At 35.7% G+C, this 15,071-nt stretch overlaps 1 pseudogene; it reads left to right on the forward strand.

The window, feature by feature from the left end:
- The first annotated feature begins 8,146 nt into the window (after window positions 1–8,146).
- LOC121483338 lies at window positions 8,147–8,648 on the forward strand (annotated as a pseudogene).
- The last annotated feature ends 6,423 nt before the right edge of the window (window positions 8,649–15,071 follow it).

Consider the following 15,071-nt stretch of genomic DNA (forward strand, 5'->3'; position numbering starts at 1 on the left):
AAATGTTTAACTGCCCATGTGGGTGGGGAGATGGGGGGCGGAGTAGGTGAAGGGGTTTCTATGTCTGGAATTATCTCATTTGCCAATTTTCATTTTGGCAAAGAAATATGTAAAATAGATAATCTACCATGGGCTATTTCTGATTACCAATAATTTAACCACCAGCTTGCAAAATTCCTGAAAATGTTATAGCCAGTGGGAATCTGCTTCAGTACAATTCCATCTGATCACATTTTAGTAAATAACAGTTAACATCTATTGACATTTACAATGTAAGAGACATACTGTTAAGAATTTTATATGTGGCCTCTTCCAAAATTAAAACGAGATCCTATTTTTTTTCAACAAGTTACTGAATTCTTTTTTTTGTAATAAATATTTTATTTATTTATTCATGAGAGACACACACAGAGAGAGAGAGAGAGAGAGAGAGAGGCAGAGACACAGGCAGAGAGAGAAGCAGGCTTCATGCAGGGAGCCCGATGTGGGACTCCATCCCAGGAATCCAGGACCACGCCCTGGGCCCAAAGCAGGCTAAATCACTAAGCCACCCAGGTGTCCCATGTTACTGAATTCTTTTCATGCTAGTGTCACCTGCTGGACCCTAAGAGACCTTACTTTATTGTTCACTTGCTTGTGCCTTTTTCCCACATCTTTCCTTAAACTTTTCTTTCCAGCTTATTTGTCAACTCAGACAAATATAAACCATCCCTTGAGCAATAGCATAGCAACTGCACTGACAAGACCTTCAGCTGGCCCAGACCACGGAGACCAGTTTGAGCTTAACCCCTGATTCACATCTGTGAAGAAGAAGGACAATGGAGTGACTTCTAGAATTACTGACAACTACATTTACCTCATTATAGTACTAAAATCTCTGACCAAGGAGGAGAACAATTCTCATTTACATAATATACAATGTGTGTATAAGCATATTTCCTTAAGGTGCATGCACAACCTTATGCTCACCTCTACATATGATGACAAGGCTTCCCTACCTAAATATTCATCCTAACTCTAAATAAAAGGAAACCATGCACTTTTGCTCAGGGAGTCACAGCTTTGGAAGTTATTCCCCATGATCTCCTTATTTACTGCAAATAAACTTTTCTTGGTGTGACAAGTCAATCTGCTGCAATATCTGACTCATAATCGAGTGAACCCACATTGGTTCAGTTACACTAGGTGCCAGAGAAATAAAGATGAATGGGGAGTAATCCTTAGCCTCAGGCAGTTCCTGGAGTCTAGTGGGGGAGACAGATACAGAAATAGATAAATTAAAGTTTAACATAATAAATAATAGAATAGATGATGGTGGTAATGGATTTAATACCTATTCTGGATCTTGCTGAGGATAAGGAAAGCTGAAGGGATTCCTTTTCTTTACTTCTTGGCAAAAGTTTATTCTGACCATGTCAAAACATCTATGGATAAAGTTTTTGAACATATTTTTTTAAAAAGATTTTATTTATTTATTTATGAGAGAGACACAGAAAGAAAGAGGCAGAGGCATAGGCAGAGGGAGAAGTAGGCTCCCTGTGGGGAGCCCGATGTGAGACTTGATCCTGGGACTCCAGGATCATGCCCTGAGCTGAAGGCAGATGCCCAACTGCTGAGCCACCCAGGTGTCCCTTAGATTTAATGGAATTCAAGAGCCTATCAGTACCTTTAAAAAGAATATTTTTGACATGCATATTACATCTTATGCTTAGGATTGGGTCTAAATGATCTGTCATATAGGCCTTAGAAAAAGAATATGGAATACAGAGAAGGAACCTTTCAAGAACTGACAATTTACAGACCTCAAGAGTACTATCCTTATTCAAATTTAATTTTATTTTAGAAAGCTTGAAGTCATCAGACTATTACAGAGATAAAAGAGCTAAGTATTAATATTTTGAGTTAGTATTTTATTCAAACTGTTGAATCTGTGAAGAGTTTCTAGGGCTCCTAATTTACTTTAAAACTAAAGATCAAGCAAAAAAACTAAAGAAAAAAAAAGCAACATAGTGGCTACTCCTTATTTTATTATTGCTAACAATGACTGTAATTCATAACGGCTGTTATTTCATTAAAATGGGGCTCCATCTCAGGACCCTGAGATCAAGACCCGAGCCAAAACCAAGAGGTAGATGCTTAAACAACTGCACTACTGAGGCACCCCATTGCCCAAAGTCCTTTATGGAAGTAGCATGAGTAGAAATAATAAAACATGATTTTATTTTTCATTCAATCTTCTTTGCCACAGTACTGTGTCACTTTTATACTGGCTTACAAGGCCAGAATTATATTTTAGCATTGTGATCAGAGTGTGAAAACAAGTTTAGGGTATATCAAAAACTAATCTTGATGTGACAGAATAGTGTGCCACAAAATAAAGTTGTTATGCTTCTTTTTCTTCTGTCTGACCTATGTGGACCTAGCACAAGTAAGGTGATGATTTAGTAGAGAATTCTTGATATTTCACAAAGAATCCTACTGAGCAAGATTGTTTTGGCTTCTCATAAGATTATAGAAGACAGAATGAAACATGACTTTTTGAAAGGAGAACAGTTAGGGATCTAGCACCAGTCATAACCTCCCAACTCCTTTCAAGGACTTGAGACACTCTATTCAAATTTTTAAGTACAAAGGGATAGTAAGACTTTAACTTCTACAAAAAAGTTAGCACAAATGTAGAAAAATATATGGGAAGAATTCAATAATTATTTGAGGATCAAGCCCACTAATTGGGGGTATATTTATAAGTTATTAAATGATTACCTTTATGTTCACTGTATATAGCTTTCCATTCTGTTTTACTTTTCTATAGGCTTTTGTAGATAAACAAATCACTCTTGATTTATATTCAAAATGTGAGTTTATTGACATTTTATGTTCCTTTTTTTCCCCCTGAAGAAGAGCCAAATGGGGGAGGGGGAACTACTATAGTTTAAGGTGACCATACATTTACCATTTAAACCAGGGTGTTTTGGAGAATGAAAGGAGGCACTATTATTAATACACTGTAATAATTATTCTAGGAGATCAATAATAAATGGAGACAATCTCTCAGCAAAATAAGATAAAATGGTCATCCTAACTATAGACCATTTAATCACTGTTATTTGATTGCCATCTGAATACCATTTAAAAAAATTTTTAAAAATGTGAGGACGTGTAATTGAAAAAAAACCCTGGGATTTATACGTGCTCATATCATGGAAATTACAACAGGGCCAAGAGGAGTGATTGAAGCAAGTCAATCAGTCTAATGACTAAAGCAAGATAGTGAAAAAGTAATCTGATGCCCTTCAATATCAAAAGATCCCTTTCTGAGATAATTGATTCCCTTCCATGTCTCTTGAGCTTATGCACCCATACTGCGCAGGGCTCAGAAAACTTCCCCTACTTTATGTTCCTATTACAATTACCTGAGCTCAGGATTTTTTCATATTTCACCTGGACTGCAGCAAACACATTCCAATTGATCTCCCTGCTTTCTACCTTTCTACATTTCAAATCCTTTCTCTTTATCACAGCCATACTGGTTTATTTAAAATGTAAAGCTGAACATATCATTCTTTTTCTCAAAATGATTCAGTAGTTCCCCCTTACTACAGTACAAGGTCAAAATCCTTTTACAGAGCATATAAGGCTACCCTCCATAAATTCATTCCTGTCTACTTCTTCAGTGTCACTCCTCAGCAATAATACATTATTTCCATTTCTCCATATACATTATGGCGACATACTCCTTGAACTTGTCATTCAGAAAATTAGGCAAATGATTCTTTTCAGGAAGATGGATGTTATTCAACTGTGTGTGGATATCTGAGTCAATCAATTTTGGTAATTTATTAATTTGATTTATATGCAGTAAAATTCACCAGTTTTGGTTACTGTTCTATGGATTTTGTCAAATATGCTGAGTTGTGTAACCACTACCTCTAAAGTCAAGGTACAGGATAGTTCTGCTGCTTCCTTCCTTCTCCCTCCAAAATCTATTGTCACCTTTGTCGTCAAACTTTTATCCCCTGGCAACCATTGATCTGTTCTACATTCTTATTTTGCCTTTTTCTAGAATAACAGAAATGGTATCACACAGTATAGTTGTATTACTTAGCATAATGAATTTGAGATCGATTTGTTGTAGGTATCATTCCTTTTTATTGTTGAGTAGTGTTCCATTGTATGGATGTACTACACTCTGTTCATCCATTCTTCTGGTTAGGGACATTTGAGTTGTTTTTGATTGTGAGTAGTTAAGAATCAAGTTGCTATAGCCATTATAATACAGGCTTTTATGTGAACACAGGTTTTCATTTTCCTTGGACAGAAGTTCAGGAGTGGTATTACTCAGTTATGTAGTCAGTATATGTTTACAAGTATAGTACCGAACTATTTTCCAACATGGCTGCCCTGTTTTGCATTTTCACAATGCAGTTTTCCCACAACTTTTGTAATGAGAGTTTCAGTTCCTCCACATCCTCACCAATATTTGGTATGGCCAGTCTTTTTAATGTTAGCCATTCTATTAGATGTAGTTTTAATTTGCATTTCCATAATGACTAATCATGTCAAGCATCTTTTTATATGCTTTCATGCTATCTGTATATTTTCTTTGTTGAAGTATCTGTTCAAATTTTTTGCCTATTTCTTTGTCGGGATTTTAGTTTTCTTATCGTTAAGTTTGGAGAATTCTCCTTTATTTGTTCTTAATAACATTCCTTTATCAGAAATACAATTTTCAAATATTTTTTTCCCATTCTGAGGTTTGCTTTCAATTCCCTTAACTCCCTTTTGCAAAGCATTTTTTAAACTTTTGATTAAATCAGTTCATTATTATTATTTTTTTCTATTTGTACCATGATCTTGTCATATCCAAAAACTATTTACTTAACCTGAGGTGTATTAGTTTCCCAGGGCTACCACAACAAAATATAACAGAATGAGTGGTTTAAAGAACATAAATTTATTTTCTCACAGCTCTGGAGGCTACAAATCTTAAGACCTATGTGTCAGCTAGTATAGTTTCTTCTGAGAAGCCTCTCTCCTTGGCTTATGGATGACACCTTATCACTGTGTTCTTACATGAGTCTTTCTTTGTGCATCATTTCTGCATTTTAATCTCCTCTTCTTACTCTTCCTATGAAGACGCAAGTCATATTAAAGTCTACTAACGACCTTATTTTACCTTAATTTATCTTTTTTTGTATATTTTTATTGGAGTTTGATTTGCCAACATATAGCAAAATATGCAGTGCTCATCTCCTCAAGTGACCCCCTCAGTGCCATCACCCAGTCACCCGAATCCCCTGCCCACCTCCCTTTCCACCACCGCTTGTTCGTTTACCAGAGTCATGAGTCTTTTATGTTCTGTCACCCTCACTGATATTTCCCACTCATTTTCTCTCCTTTTCCCTTTATCCCCTTAAACTATTTTTTATATTCCCCCAAAGAATAAGACCATATAATGTTTGTCCTTCTCCGACTGATTTACTTCACTCAGCATAATACCCTCCAGTTCCATCCACGTTGAAGCAAATGGTGGGTATTTGTTGTTTCTAATGGCAGAGTAATATTCCATTGTATACATATACCACATCTACTTTATCCATTTATCTTTCGATGGACACTGAGGCTCCTTCCACAGTTTGGCTATTATGGACATTGCTGCTATAAACATTGGGGTGCAGGTGTCCTGCCATTTCACTGCATCTGTATCTTTGGGGTAAATCCCCAGCAGGGCAATTGCTGTGTTGAAGGGCAGTTGTATTTTTGGCTTTTTGAGGAACCTCCACCGTTTTCCAGAGTGGCTGCACCAGTTCACATTCCCAACAACAGTCCAAGAGGGACTGTTCCCCTTCCTCCAAATCCTCTCCAACATTTGTGGTTTCCTGTCTTGTTAATTTTCATCATTCTCACTGGTGTGAGGTGGTATCTCATTATGGTTTTGATTTGTATTTCCCTGATGGCAAGTGATGTGGAGCATTTTCTCATGTGTTTGTTGGCCATGTCTATGCCTTCCTCTGTGAAATTTCTGTTCATGTCTTTTGCCCATTTCATGATTGGATTGTGTGTTTCTTTGTTGTTGAGCTTCATACATTCTTTATAGACCTTGGATACTAGCCCTTTATCTGATAGGTCATTTGCAAATATCTTCTCCCATTCTGTAGATTGTGTTTTAATTTTGTGGACTGTTTCTTTTGCTGTGCAGAAGCTTTTGATCTTGATGAAGTCCCAATAATTCATTTTTGCTTTTGTTTCCCTTGACTTCATAGGTGTATCTTGCAAGAAGTTGTTGTGACCAAGTTCAAAAAAGGTGTTGCCTGTGTTCTACTCGAGGATTTTGATGGATTCTTGTCTCATATTTAGATCTTTCATCCATTTTGAGTTTACCTTTGGCTATGGTGTAAAATAATGGTCCAGTTTCATTCTCCTGCACATGGCTGTCCAGTTTTCCCAGCATCATTTACTGAAGAGACTGTCCTTTTTCCAGTGGATAGTTTTTCCTGCTTTGTCGAATATTAGTTGACCATAGAGTTGAGGGTCCACTTCTGGATTCTCTATTCTGTTCCATTGATCTATGTGTCTGTTTTTGTGCCAGTACCACACTGTCTTGATGATCACAGCTTTGTAGTCCAACTTGAAATCTGGCATTGTGATGTCCCCAGCTATGGTTTTCTTTTTCAATATTCCCCTGGCTACTCGGGGTCTTTTCTGATTCCACACAAATCTTAAGATGATTTGTTCCAACTCTCTGAAGAAAGTCCATGGCATTTTGATAGGGATTACATTGAACGTGCACATTCCCCTGGGTAGCATAGACATTCACAATATTAATTCCTCCAATTGATGAGCATGGAATATTTTTTTCATCTCTTTGTGTCTTCCTCAATTTCTTTCAGGCGTGTTCTGTAGTTTTTAGGGTATAGATCCTTTACCTCTTTGGTTCGGTTTATTCCTAGGTATCTTCTGCTTTTGGGTGCATTGTAAATGGGATTGTCTCATTAATCTCTCTTTTTTCCATCTCATTGTTAGTGTAGAGAAATGCCAGTGATTTCTGGGCATTGACTTTGCATCCTGCCACACTGCAGAATTGTTATATGAGTTCTAGCAATCTTGGGGTGGAGTCTTTTGGGTTTTCTATGTACAGTATCATGTAATCTGTAAAGAGGGAGAGTTTGACTTCTTCTTTGCTGATTTGAATGCCTTTTATTTCTTTTTGTTGTCTGATTGCTGAGGCTAGGACTCCTAGTACATGTTGAATAACAGTGGTGAGAGTGGACATCCCTCTTGTGTTTCCTTAATTTACCTTAATTACTTCTTTAAAGGCCCTATCTCTAAAAACATTCATATTCTGAGGAGCTGGGGTTTAAGACTTCAACATTTGACTTTGTAGTAGGGGCAATTTACCCCATAACACAAGGTTACAAAGTTTTTCTTCTCCATGTAAGTGATTTTAGTAGAATTATACTGGGTGGGATCAGAGAATGCTTTCCTCAATGTTGTACTGTCAGTGCTTACTTAACATGTTAAATTCCTTATCATAAACTTGTTGAATTAATGAGTGAATGAATGTGAATCACATTCACTATTCTTTTTTAAAAAATATTTTATTTATTTATTCATGACAGACACACAGAGAGAGGTACAGACATAGGCAGAGGGAGTAGCAGAGGGAGAAACAGAGGAGAAGCAGGCTTCCTGCAAGGATCCTGATGCAGGACTTCATCCCAGACCCTGGGATTATGCCGTACGCTGAAGGCAGACACTCAACCACTGAGCCACCCAGGCATCCCCACATTCAGTATTTCATTCACGCTACCTCAATCTCAGAGAATGTTTGTGTCTGTCTTGCTGAAGGAATTATGTGCCATGTATCACACCCAGATAATTTTCCCCAAATCTGTCAAGAATCACTCAAAATTGCCCCCAAAGGCAATACCTACTAAAGACAAGCATGAGATTATACTATGGCTCATCAATTTCACTCTTGAATATATACCTGAGAGATTGGTACGTATGTTCACTAAGAGAAATGTTTAAGAATGTTCATAACAACACCATTCATAAAAGACAAAACTGGTGCATGTAAAACACCCATCAACGTAACATTAATAAATTCTGATCCTCCCTGGCTACTTGAAGCTCGGCCTCCATCATGAATGACACAGTACCTATCCAGACCAGGAAGTTCATGACCAACCGACTGCTTCAGCGGAAACAGATGGTCATTGATGTTCTTCACCCCGGGAAAGCAAAGTACCTAAGACAGAAATTCAGGGAAAACTAGCCAAAATGTACAAGACCACACCAGATGTCATATTTGGATTTGGATTCAGAACCCATTTTGGTGGTGGCAAGACAACTAGTTTTGGCATGATTTATGATTCCTTGGATTATGCAAAGAAAAATGAACCCACACATAGACTTGCAAGGCATGGCCTGTATGAGAAGAAAAAGACTTCAAGAAAACAGCACAAAGAATGCAAAAACAGAATGAAGAAAGTCAGGTGGACTGCAAAAGCCAACATTGGTGCTGGCAAAAAGAAGTGAGCTGGAGATTGGACAACAGAAAGAGTAAAGATTCTGCAGTGGCTTTATCTGTGGTGATTGTGCAGATTTTTCATGAGAGGATTAATAAACTAAGAACGTTAAAAAAATAAATAAATTCTGAGAAAGTCATAAAAAGGAATACTATACAGCAATGACAATGAACATATTACTTATACATGCAACAAACGTGGCTGCATTACAAAACAGAATAGTGAGTAAAACATATTAGACAAAAATAATACATAGTTTTTTATTTCATTTATATAAAAGTCAAAAAGATACAAAACTTACCTATGGTGGTAGAACTCATGATAATAGTTAACTTTAAGGAAGAAGGATGTGGGAAAGAATATAAGGGGGCTTTTGTGAAGTAATATTTATTTGTGTAGGTAGTGGGAACATAGGTTCATGGAATTGTGACTTTTGATTTATACTTGCTTAAAAAACTACTACAGGTGGATATAATCTTCTTATTTCTGTATAAACCACAGGATATCTTTGGAAGGTATTTACTGAGCTTTATTAAAAAACAAAACAGAATATAGATTATTTTTCTATTTCAAAACACTAGCTATTTCTTTTTTTTCCTTTTAACTTTACCATACTTGGCTTCATTATCAAAATTCTTTGGCTGTGTGGAGAAGAAAATCTGAGAAAGGAAGAGAACACAAAAGGTAAAGCTCTTTTTTGCAAAAGTCCTGAGGAAACACTAGAATGAAGGGAAACAAAATGTTTTATTTTTTGACTACCCATAATCTAGTCACAAATGGCAATTCCTGTCCTTACATAAAGTTGATTTTGCTATACCAGCTGTCTTTTTTATTATTAGTCAAGGGATTCAACTCTGTGCTTTTTCATTATTGGTCTATTTGTAATTTTCACTTCAATTTCACTTCAATTTCAATAGTGAGGAGGGATAAATTCTTCATAAAAACGTGCTCAACGTTATGTTTCTGAATAGGTAAAGAGTCATATTTTGAATTGCTACCCACCTGTAGAGGTGGCATCTGCTTATTTATTCTATGGTACTCTTAAAAACTAGTGGAATCAATGATTTTTTTTGAAAGGAAGTCTTGTTGGACTTCAAGACATACTCTGTGTGTCTATGTCTGTGTTTCCTCAACAAAATATTGGCAAAGCAAATCCAATGATACATTAAGGAAATCATAGACCTTGATTAAGTGGTATTTGTTCCCAGGATGCAAGGGTGCTTCAATATTTGCAAAGAAATCAATATGATGCATCACATCAATAAGAGAAAGGATAAAAACCATATGATCATTTCAATAGATGCAGAAAAATCATTTGACAAAGTACAATAATTTGACAAAGTACATCCATTTATGATAAAAACCCTCAACAAAATAAGTCCAGAGGGAATATACCTCAACAAGATAGCAGCCTTATATGAAAAACCTACAGTCAACTTCATACTCGATGGTGAAAAATAGAGCTTTCTGTCTAAGTTCAGGAACATGACAAGGATGTTCACTCTCACTGCTTTTATTCAACAGAGTACTGGACATCTTAGCCAGAGTCATCAGATAACAGAAAGAATTAAAAGGCATGAACATTGGTAATGAAGAAGTAAAGTTCTCAATATTTATAAAGGACATAGTACTAGATATAGAAAAACTTAAATACTCCACCTAAAACAATTTTTTTTCATAAATTTATTTTTTATTGGTGTTCAATTTGCCAACATACAGAATAACACCCAGGGCTCATCCTATCAATTGCCCACCTCAGCGCCCGTCACCCAGTCACCCCCACCCCCTGCTCACCTCCCCTTCCACCACCCCTGGTTCATTTCCCAGAGTTAGGAGTCTTTCATGTTCTGTCTCCCTTTCTGATATTTCCCACTCATTTTTTCTCCTTTACCCTTTATTCCCTTTCACTATTTTTTATATTCCCCAAATGAATGAGACCATATACTGTTTGTCCTTCTCCGATTGACTTATTTCACTCCGCATAATACCCTCCAGTTCCATCCACGTCAAAACAGATGGTGGGTATTTGTCATAAAACAATTTTAGAACTGATAAATGAATTCAGTTAAATCACAAGATACAAAATCAATGTGCAATAATCTGTTGCATTCTTATACACTAATAATGAAGCCACAGAAAGAGAATTTAAGAAAGCAATACAATTTACAACTACACCAAAAACAATAAAATATCTAAGAATAAACTTAACCAAAAAGGTGAAAGACCTATACTCTGAAAACTATAAAACACTGATGAAAAAATTCAAGGCAATACAAAGAAATGGAAAAACATTCCATGTTCATGGATTTGGAAGAAAAATTATTGTTAAAATGAGTCTACTACCCAAAGCTATCTGCAGATTTAATGCACTCCTTATCAAAATACCAACAGCATTTTTCTTAGAACTATAACAAATAATCCTATAATTTGTATGGAACCACAAAAGACCCTGGATAGCCAAAGCCATCTTGAAAAAGAAAAAAGAAAAATTGTGGAAGTATCACAATTCCTGACTTCAAGCTATATTACAAAGTGGTAGTAATTAAAGCAATATATTATTGGAATAAAAATAGGCAAATGCATCAATAGCATACAATAGAAAACTCAGAAATAAACCCACAATTATATGGTCAATTAATTTTCAAAAAAAGGAGAAATGGATATACAAAGGAAAAAAGACAGTCTCTTAAATAAATGGTGTTGAGAAAACTAAACAGCAATATACAAAAGAGTGAAACTGGACCACTTTCTTAGCATCATATACAAAAATAAACTCAAACTGGGTTAAAGACCTAAATGTGAGATATGAAACAGTGAAAATCCATTAGGATAACACAGGCAATAACCACTTTGACATTGACTGTAGCAATTTCTTACTAGAGATATGACTCCTGAAGCACAGGAGACAAAAGCAAAAATAAAGTATCAGGACTACATCAAAATATAAAGTTTCTACACAGTTGAGGAAACAATAAACAAAAAACTAAAATGCAACTTACTGGATGGGACAAAATATTTGCAAATGACATATGTGGTAAAGGGTTAGTATCTAAAATTCATAAAGAACGCACACAATTCAACACTCAAAAACCAAATAATCCAATTTAAAAATTGGCATAAAAATCAACTCAAAGAATACAATATAAGAAATTACACAGTATAAAATTATCTTTAATTTTTTTCTTTCAGTCTTCTTACAGAGAAGATTGTTGATTCCTAGGACCTCACAAATAAAATTTTTATAATCTAGCATATAAAACAATATGCTATGTTATTAGTATATTAAAATATTCACCCACTTTTCCAAAAATAATATTTACCTACTCTTCCATATTCTGAATTATCTTAGTATTATTACTTATTTTTATTTTTTCAAGTTTTTTTTAAAGATTTTATTTATTTATTCGTGAGAGACGAGAGAGAGAGAAAGGCAGAGACACAGGCAGAGGGAGAAGCAGGCTCCATGCAGACAGCCCAAAATGGGACCCGATCCTGGGTCTCCAGGATCATGCCCTGGGCTAAAGTTGGCGTCAAACCTCTGAGTCACCCAGGCTGCCCTTTTTTTTTTCCAGATTTTTATTTCAATTCTAGTTAGTTAACATATAGTGTAATATTGGTTTCAGGAATAGAATTTAGTAATTCATCGCTTATAAATAACACCCAGTGCTCAATACTATAAGTGCCCTTCTTAATATCTGTCACACATTTAGTCCACCTCCCCCATACTACCCCTCCATCAACTCTTAGTTTGTTCTCTATAGTTAAGAATCTCTTTAGGATGCTTCCCTCTCTTTTTTCTTCCCGTATGTTGATCTGTTTTGTTTCTTTAATTCCACATATGAGTGGCATCTTATGGTATTTGTCTTTCTCTGACTTATTTTGCTTAGCATAATACACTCTACCTCCATCCATATTGTTGCAAATGGCAAGATTTCATTCTTTTTGAAGGCTTATCTTCTATTGTGTATACAACTTCTTTATCCATTCACCAGTTGATGGACATTTGAACTCTTTTCATAATTTGGCCTTGTTGATAATGCTGCTGTAAACATCAGGGTGCATGTACCACTTCAAATCTCTATTTTTGAATCCTTTGGGTAAATACTTAGTAGTACAATAGCTGGATCATAAGGTAGTTCTGTTTTGAAATTTTTGAGTACCGTCCATACTGTTTTCCAGATTGGTTGCAGCAGTTTGCATTCTCACTAACAGTGTAAGTGGGTTCCCCTTTCTCCACATCCTTGCCAACAATGGTTGTTCCCTGTGTTGTTAATTTTAGCCATTCTGACAAGTATGAGGTGGTATCACACCGTTCTGACAGGTGTGAGGCGGTATCTCACTGTGGTTTTGATTTGTATTTCTCTGATGATGAGTGATGTTAAGCATCTTTTCATGTGTCTGTTGGTCATCTGGGTGTCTTCTTTGGAAAAATGTCTATTCGTGCCCTCTGTCCATTTCTTAACTGGATTATTTGGTTTTTGTGTATCAAGTTCAATAAGTTCTTTGCAGATATTGGATACTAACCCTAAATCAGAAATGTCATTTGCAAGTATCTTCTCCCATTCTCTAGGCTGCCTTTTAATTTTTTTGTTGTTTAGTTTTTGTTGTTTCCTTCACTGTGCAAAAGTTTTTTTATCTTGATGAAGCCCCAGAGTTCATTTTTGCTATTGTTTCCTTTGCCTCTGGCGATGTGTCTGATAAGAAGCTACTGTGGCTGAGGTCAAAGAGGTTACTGCCTGTGTTCTCCTCTAGGATTTTAATGGTTTCACATTGAGGTCTTTCCTCCATTTTGAATTTATTTTTTTGTGTAGTGTAAGAGAGTGGTACCATGTTGCTATCTAGTTTCCCCAACACTGTTTGTTGAAGAGACTGTATTTTTTTCCATTCAATATTCTTTCCTTCTTTGTCAAATATTAGTTGACCATATAGTTGTGGGTCCATTTATGGGTGTTCTATTCAGTTCTGTTGATCAGTGTCTGTTTTTGTGCCAGTACCATACTGCCTTGATTACTACAGCTTTGTAATATAGCTTGATGTCCAAAATTGGGTTCCTTCTTGCTTTACTTTTTCTTTTTCAGGATTGTTTCGGCTATCCGGTGTCTTGTGGTTCCATACAAATTTTAGGATTATTTGTTGTAGTTCTACGAAAAATGTTGTTGGTATTTTGATAGGGAGTGCGTTAAATCTGCAGATAGCTTTGGGTAGTCAACAATAATTTTTCTTCCAAATCCCTGAACATGAATATTTTTCCATTTCTTTGTGTCATCTTCAATTTCTGTCTTCAGTGTTCTATTGTTTTCATGTTGCAGAGCTTTACCTCTTTGGTTAGGTTTATTCCTAGGTGTCTTATGGTTTTTGGTGTAATTGTCAATGGGATTGATTCCTTGATTTCCTGCTGCTTCATTATTGGTATATAGAAATGCAACAGATTTCTGCATGTTGATTTTATACCCTGTGATTTTTCTAAATTTGTTGATCAGTTCTAGCAAATTTTTGGTGGAGTCTTTTGAGTTTTCTCTATAGAGTCTAATGTCATCTGCAAATAGGGTATGTTTGACTTCTCATTTGCCTATTTTGATGCTTGTTATTTCTTTTTGTTGTCTGATTGCTGAGGCTAGGACTTCCAATACTATGTTAAATAATAGTGGTGAGAGTGGACATGCCTGTCTTATTCCTGATTGTGGAGGAAAAATTATTGGCTCTTCCCCATTGAATATATTAGCTGTGGATGTTTCATATATGACCTTTATGATGTTGAGATATGTTCACTCTCTCATTACTTTGTTGAGGATTTTTATCATGAATGGATACCATATTTTGTTAAATGCTTTTTTTACATCTATTGTTAGGATAATATGGTTTGTATCCTTTCTGATATTAATTTGGTGTGTCATATTGTTAGGTTTGCAAATATTGAACAACCCCTGCAGACCCGGAATGAATCCCATTTGATCATGGTGAATACTTCTTTTAATGTACTGTTGGATTTGATTTGCTAGTATCTTGTTGAGAATTTTGCATCCATCATGTGCATCTGGGATATTGGCCTGTAAATCTACTTTTTAGTGGGTGCTTGTCTAGTTTTGGAATCAAGGTAATGCTGGTCTTCTAGAATGAGTTTGGAAGTATTCCTTCCGTTTCTAGTTTTTGGAATAGTTTGAGAAGAATAGATATTAATTCTTCTTTATATGCCTTCTTGTAGAATTCCCCTGGGAAACCACCTTGTCCTAGATTTTTGTTTTTTGGGAGGTTTTTAATTACTGATTCAATTTCTTTGTTGTTTATGGGTCTGTTCAAATTTTCTATTTCTTCCTGTTTCAGTTTTGGTAGTTTGTATGTTTCTAGGAATTTGTCCATTTCTTCCAAATAGCTCCACTGGTCAGCCTATAATTTTCATAACATTCTCCTGTAATTGTATTTCTGCAATATTTGTTGTGATTTTTCCTCTCTCACTTGTGATTTTATTTATTTAGGTCTTTTTTCTGTCTGATGAGTTTGGCTGGTAGTTTATCAATTTTATTAATTCTTTAAAAGATCAAC

The sequence above is a fragment of the Vulpes lagopus genome, chromosome X (assembly GCF_018345385.1).
Source record: "Vulpes lagopus strain Blue_001 chromosome X, ASM1834538v1, whole genome shotgun sequence".
NCBI classification, from domain to species: domain Eukaryota; kingdom Metazoa; phylum Chordata; class Mammalia; order Carnivora; family Canidae; genus Vulpes; species Vulpes lagopus.